This window comes from Aplysia californica, unplaced genomic scaffold (assembly GCF_000002075.1).
Source record: "Aplysia californica isolate F4 #8 unplaced genomic scaffold, AplCal3.0 scaffold00035, whole genome shotgun sequence".
In the NCBI taxonomy this organism is placed as follows: Eukaryota; Metazoa; Mollusca; class Gastropoda; order Aplysiida; family Aplysiidae; genus Aplysia; species Aplysia californica.
The window spans coordinates 2,195,420-2,202,710 of record NW_004797305.1 but is presented as its reverse complement, the minus strand read 5'-3'; the positions used below and the strand labels follow the sequence as shown (position 1 = coordinate 2,202,710).

The following is a 7,291-nucleotide window of genomic DNA, read 5'->3' as shown; positions in this document are numbered from 1 at the left end:
TCAAAGAGGAAATTTAAGCGTTAATCCGATCTGCATCTTTGCATAGCAGTCTGTCAAAATGATTCTTTGAGAAATACTAAAAGTTTCAAAGAGATCTTCTTACTAGAAGTATTCTAAAATGCGAGGAATACAACCCTGGGGGTACAAAATGACCTCAGGGCGTACGGATAGGGTTCAAGGGAAAACAGAACAACTTTTTGATTCAGTGGATTCAACAAGAGTATTGCAGCCAATCAATGCCTCGGCAGCGATATAAATGTGTCAAATCCTGGTGAAATCAGGCGCTCTTTCTATTTTGGGGCATGTTGAGTTATTGGTATCACCTGAAAGCTTGTTCATTTGTCTTGCTTTCCATGAAAAAAAAAATACCCATGTGTATCCTGAAGAGTAGTCAAAAGTAAAAATCAAATGACAAGAAAGTTGCTGCCAAAGTTTGGTGACTTCAAAAGCTTTTGTATCCTTGTAAACCGCAAATTTACATATTCTGTGCCTTTGATTAATGTTTTCCAGTTAAGTCCACATAGAGTTTGTTTTTAAATGGACATAAATGATTTTGAGGCAAGAAAAGAAAATTTGAAAAAAATTACCTACCGCATAGAAAAAGATTATATTAATTTGACGAGCACCTAATATCACCAGGATGCCTCACAAATGATTAGCTCTCATAAAACCCTGACTAAAATCAGATGAAAGAAGTGTCGTGTTTATATGATAAATTGCCCACGTCTTGATAAAACAAACATCTATCACATGCACTAGCTCCTTCTTTTCAGAGCAGAGCAGGCTTTTTTTTTATTCTGAAGAATTTGTGGAATGCATGACTAAAGCCACGATTCTGATGCACTGCTTCTTCAGCAAGAGGAAGCCTTTATTCCATCACTCCACCCTGCTTGTTTTGGGACATTTAGAAACCAAAGGACATGCTTGTAGTAGACAACTGATTATTTCCCAGTAGCAGGCCAACTTTCCATTAACTAAAAAATAAAGTTATCACTCCAACAGAAATATATTTTATGGAAAGCCCAAAGCCACAGAGCTTTGTTTAGTAAATCCTCTCATCAGTAAAACAGCATTAAATGCCAATAACGGATACTTTCTCAGTTATAACATAGCATGCTTTTGAAGTCCTCTTCAAAGTCAAATGCAAACAGAAGCTTAAAGATTTTAGAAAATCATATTATAGTCAAATACATCTGGCTGGCTATACTGGCAGAGAAGCAGGCACATTGAGATTATATTTGACTTGACCCTAGCTACAACTAATCGGAGATGATCTGACATTACCGTAAAAAAAAAAACACAACCCAAAAACCTCCCTCCTCTCCAAACAAAAAAATAACAAACAACGAAACAGGCAAATAACATGTCAGCAATCTTGAAAGGTAAAATCATCTTTGAACATATGTTGTATGACATCCTTGACCACTAAAATATATCACTTTATAATCCATACTATACCTCTCACTATTTTAAATAGAGATTTTAGAATGTAGTGAAAACAATTCTCTAAAAATAAAAAATTCCAAGAACCTTTATCTTTAAACCCCATCCTCAGCTTACACACCTTTCACAAATTGAAACCAGGTATAACAAGAAAGCACTTACTTCATCAGTCGCCATATTGGCCTGCATCTGCAGCTCCTGCAGCTCAGTGCGCATTTCATTGTCACTGCCGTTACCACTTTCTATAGCAGCCATTGTAAAAGTTGATGTTATTACTGTTACCAACCTGAAAACAATCATTTGAAAGAAAGATAGTCGAAAGGAAGGGAAAGGAGAATATTATATATATATATATATATATCATGGAAAAATATAATTTTCTATTTGAATTATAGGACAGAAAAAACAAAACAGAGCACTACAACTTGTTTTTGTTTTCTTTCTTCTTTTCATTTCACAAAATGAATCTCCACATCATATAACGGTGTCTGTGTTAAGAAGACACACTGCATCATGATATCAAACAAAACTGCATGTTGAAAGGAAAATGGACAAGCTGTCCATATAGTTTTGTTGAGAGTAAAAGTGTTGGAACAATAAAGCTAATAATCTGGAAAGAGCACCACTAGCAAGAAAGATGATTTTGATTGAAAAAAAAATCAACTTCTTCGCTTTTCGTTCCATAAGCAAACAAAAGCCTGCAATGTGATCATCAATCCCTCGTCTCGTTGACTGCCAAATTTGGGAGCATTTAGGCAATGTTTATAAAGATGTTTCATAGGCCCCCCGATTAAGGAGAGTTTGAAAATTACAGTGCCATTTGGCAGGTTTCAGACTAGCTACTGACCATTCCTTTTCAGCTTTATTTTTATAAATCTCGACTCTTACTGAAGATAAATCGGAAAAAATTCAATCTTCAGTGAATGCCCCAACTTCTTCAGCAAATATTGAGTGTGATATATTATAGGGCTGACGCAAAGAACAGGGCTACAAATTAGTATGTTCCTGGGGTTACCCTATGGTGCAGAGAGTCCGCCTCATTTTCCTACTGAACTGCCGGCACCGGGCCTGTGGTATTACTACATGATGGAACCATTACACTGCCACAGTCATTACATAGTTACGTAAAATAAATTGAGTACCTAAACAGAAACAATAAAATATGGGGATGGTTGTCCAGAGGCTCAGCAGGTGGGATCTTATTTTTATCAACTGTCACCAGTGCTAGCATAAAATCATCATGGGACCACAATTTGACCTATTAAATAGAGAAACGACTGACCATCGCCTTTGTTGCCCCACCCATTGGTCTGTAAGCTCAATCAACAACCAACAATGCCACCCTCCCCTCCCCCATCCATATTAAACAACAATTCAAGGGGCGTTTGCCTTTTTTTTTCTTTTGTTGGCAGTATGATAAAGGCAGCAAGCACTGGTTAAAAATTAATGTCACAACTCTGGCTACCAAAGAAAGTTTTTTGGGCAAGAGCACCACTCGAGCATTTTCACAGCCATTGTAACCATCTCTGCACTGCCCAGGACTCACATTGATGGGGTAACGATCTTCCACCAAGTCGCTTTTCGTGCCTGGCGTTAATTATTATTAACAAATGGGTGCACATTATAATATTAAAGCCAATGGAACCAAACCAGAGCTGAATAGGCAAAGCATTTTGATGATTTTCCTTTACTAAGTGAAGGAATTTCTCTTTATTTCTGGCTTGAACAGGTGTCCGTTTCATAGAAGTAATTAATTATAAAAGGAATTTATCAAGGTGGGGGCAGGGAGATTCGGTTATGACAGGTTTCCATTTTAGAGAGGTCTCCACTAAAGCTGGTTTGACTGTAAAATAGAGGTAATCTTTTCCTCTACTCCCGCAAGCAGATCATGCACTCTGCTTTTGGGGGCTTATTTTTGGCAGTAGAACTAGAACACAATTTATTTCACATATAATGGTCACTAAAACTGTTACAAATCAATTGCTTTCAAGTTAAGAAATTCTCAAAATTGCAAAAACCTCAAATTATAGGGAAATAAAAAGGGGCGTGCCCCCTTCAAATCCCACAGAATTTTTTAGATATTGCCGGATAATATTGGGGACACGCCCCCCTCCCCAACCCCCTCCATTTTCATTTCTTTTTTAAAGGTGAATTTCTATTGCTGCACAATGGAACTGAATGAGACAAAATATTTCTTAAAGTTAATCAAAATAATTTGCTATGGAGGTAAAGATTTTCAAGTTAAATTTGTGTAAAATTACACGAAAAGAAAAGTAGGTTGGTTGGGCCTACAATACATTCATGAACATGAGATGGGAGTGAAATTGAAATAATGCCTTATTTGTGTGGGTTTTTTCAGGGCTTATCATTGAATCAATCAATATTTCTGGTTCCGCTGACTAAACCAACGCATTTTTTTTTGTTGCACTTTTACTTTCAATTATAATCAAGGTGGAATCAACATGAGATATTGGCTGAAATAATGATGCAGAATTCTACCTCTAGCCCTATAGTATCTTTGCAATTCAAAAGACAGACCTAGATTCTAGATCTAGATATAGATCTAGATAGATCTAGATATTTAGATCTAGTCTAGATTAGATCTAGATTCTAGATCTAGTCTAGAATAAAAAGGTCATGGATGAATGATGAGACATGAGAAAGGAAGAGGTTTGTTGTTTTTGATTTTGTTACTGACAGTAAGTTACTGTAGAATCAAGAGTGAAGAGACAAAGCCTTCTTATTGTTTTATCTGTCGTTATAATTACACTCCAAATGCCACAGCTAGAACATCAGATCGATGTCTAAATCTACAATAGATCTAATCTAGAAATATCTATTCTAATCGTCTTGGCTTGGTCATCGCAGACTCAGCTGTTCGCAAACTAATAATTACGCTACTTGATGCTCTTCTTCACTTCACTGGGATATTTTCGTTCTCTCCGACCAGAAAGCACTCCTGTTGTCAAAAATGCAAAAGGAAAGATCGTACATGTGATCGGCCACGCATACGCAACAATATCAAAGACTTACGAGATATTTTGTTTTCAACAAATGGGACTCTCAGGTCAGATGCACGGATTTAGAGCTTCTTCTTCTATGTTGACAGTACAGATTGGGCCCGTCCCACAAATATGGCGATTTTGTGACGTCATGTAATTTTACTACAGGGGAAGTAACTTGGATTAATATTATGTAAGTGAAAGGAACAATCATGTTTTAAGTGATTTTATAATGGCTCTCCCAGGATGGATGCATGTTAAAACACTGATTTACAGCCAAAATGCACATACTTAAAAAGAGATATTTTGTTCAGAAATTTTCTTTTCGTTTTCATTATATTGTCTTTGTTTTGTTTCACTTCATTGAGGTACCCGGAGTTGAGGCATAGTTTTTATCACTCTGCCCGAAGTAAAGTAAACTAAACTTTGTGGCTGACTCTGGGGCTGCACAACTTTTCGGTGAGTGCCTGCATAGATCTTAGATTTTCTAGATTTAGATTTCTCTAGATCTAGATCTAGATCTATATTATGTTAAGTTTGAAAATATTGGCTGTGCCATGGTCTCTGTAGTATTTCATCAGCATATGCCGTGCGGTACTGCATTCAAGCTAAAAATAAGACGGGGATGCATGTGCCATGTCTGTCTGACTGTCTTACTTTACTTTTTCTTAAAAACTCTCGGTCCAGACTGTAATCTCAGGACGCAGGTAGATAGATCTACAATCTAGAATCTAGATTCAAGTTAGAAATCTAGATCTAGATCTAGACTAGATTCTAGATCTAATCTAGAATCTAGATCTAGATGTAGGATAAGATTGTACTTTACCGGACCGAAGTGTTATTCATTCGGACTCTGATTCTTGTCCAGCATGACATCACTTCCGACTTCCTGTGACTCGTGACTCCGGCTTCCTGTCCTGCCTCACTCGTGACTCCGGCTTCCTGTCCTGCCTCACTCGTGACTCGCCTCAGGCTGGGTAGAGACCGGGATCACTTTGGGCAAAATGATGAATTTGAGGCCAGCCTGAAAAGACTTATAGCGCTTCTAATAAATGTTTATTTGTCAAGAGGTCATCAGAAGCAATTAAAGATGGCTCGTTAGCGTGTATTGGGGTCGGATGGGCGGCCTGCACACATGTGGCTGTGTGTGCGTGTCGGGGAGGGGGGGGGCACTATCGGTCCGGGTGTTGAACGTCGCATAAGCGTCAGTCTCCCCCCCACCCCCCCCGGCAACTGATCATTATTACAATAATAAGGCTAGTCTTGACGTAGATCTACGTATGAATTGTGCGCTGGTCTATGGAATCAAAAGTTGCCGTATGCTCAGCTCTACACAGCAACACAACTTTTTCTTGGTAAACTACAATCGAGATGACACAGGCTTGTGTATTTGAACGAATCGGTCTTTTTTTTTTTACACAGCTCATAATATGCAGGTGCCAGGTGGTCTGCTAATCTTCAATTTTACCTTTTTCTACAACAAAGAAAGTGGGAAACATGGGGGGGGGGGGGGCGCGTATCAATGAGGCGGCGGGCATTGGATCGGCAGAAAAGGTGTTGGGGAAACTAAAAAATGGCAGAAAATTGGAAGCTCTGAACGATAGATCTATAGAACGAATACACTTCCTTTTTTTCCGGACCCGAGTCCGAATAAGATTTTTTTAAATTCGGACTCGTCTCCGAATATGAAAAAATGTTATTCGGACTCGAGTCCGAATAAAAATGACGGCCTTACCGGACCACCGGTCAGAACTACTTTAATTAGCCATGGCGCCCCTGGTGCATAGTGGTCTGCTATCCTTCCTTTCCGAGCTCCCCTACTTACTCTCCTACTCAGTTTTTTACGTCCTAATCCTCCGACTGCCAACAACCGACTGACGTCTCTTACCGGGTTTTTCAGTCATCACGACCATGACACTGTGCCCTTTGACCCATGACCCTGACACCTTGAGGCTAATTGGTCCTCGTGGTCCACTATTCTTATTAGCTGGCTCTATTTCTCCGAACGTTCGGGAAAAGAAACTTGAACTCTGTTCCTCCGAATGCTGTCCGTTCTCGGAATTTGTTGATAATAAGCGAATGGAGTGGCCCACGTGTGTGTGCATACGTGTGTGAGTGTGCATGTTTGTGTCTGTGTGTGTGTAACGGAAGGTGGGGGGGGGGGGCATGGAGGGATTCTTTTTTAAAAGAAGGATTTTAGTTTTTGCTGGGTGACTAAATGTAAAATAAGTTGGAGCAGTCTTGTTTTCTCGCAGTAACATTTTAAGGTATTTTCTAATGAAGTATAGTCTGGGAACGTTGCCCCAACCACAACTGAAGTATAATCTGAATATTAAGGCATTTAAAAATCTCCAGCTCTAATAGAAATTGAATTTGATGCAAAAAATGCTCCTTCCCAGTCCTCGCAGAATGAAAGGATGATGCCTAAATCTCACAAATTTATAATTATAACCGAAAAATATCGAGTTTGGAAACCGTTCGGAGAAATAGAGTATAGAGTTCAACTTTATTTTCCCGAACGATCGGAGAAATAGTCACTTCGATTCTTATTTGCTTGCGACTCTTCTAGGGTAGGCCTAGGCCTACTCCTGGTCCAGCAACTTAAAGTGCAATGGAGGGCAAAAGATGCGCACGAGAGCTGATTTGCATACAATTGCAACCCCCTCAGCCCTGCTCGCGACTTGGCAAGTGCTGCGAAGCAAGCCTCGGACTGTTCCAACTCTAATTATATTATATCTACCCCGATTGCCCACTTACCTCCATCGTCCGCTCATGTTATTGTTTATATATGTGTGTGTGTTTAAATTAAATTATATTGTTGCCAGGGGGGTATGACCCCCCCCCTT

General features: G+C 39.2%; 1 protein-coding gene across 1 annotated transcript in view; it reads left to right on the top strand.

Moving 5' to 3' along the window:
• The first annotated feature begins 4,680 nt into the window (after positions 1–4,680).
• Positions 4,681–7,291, top strand: part of LOC101854308 (nascent polypeptide-associated complex subunit alpha, muscle-specific form) — an 80,736-nt gene continuing 78,125 nt past the window's right edge. The window contains exon 1 of the mRNA XM_005091763.3: positions 4,681–4,904. The gene's annotated coding sequence lies outside the window, so the exon portion shown is untranslated. The remainder of the gene's footprint in view (positions 4,905–7,291) is intronic.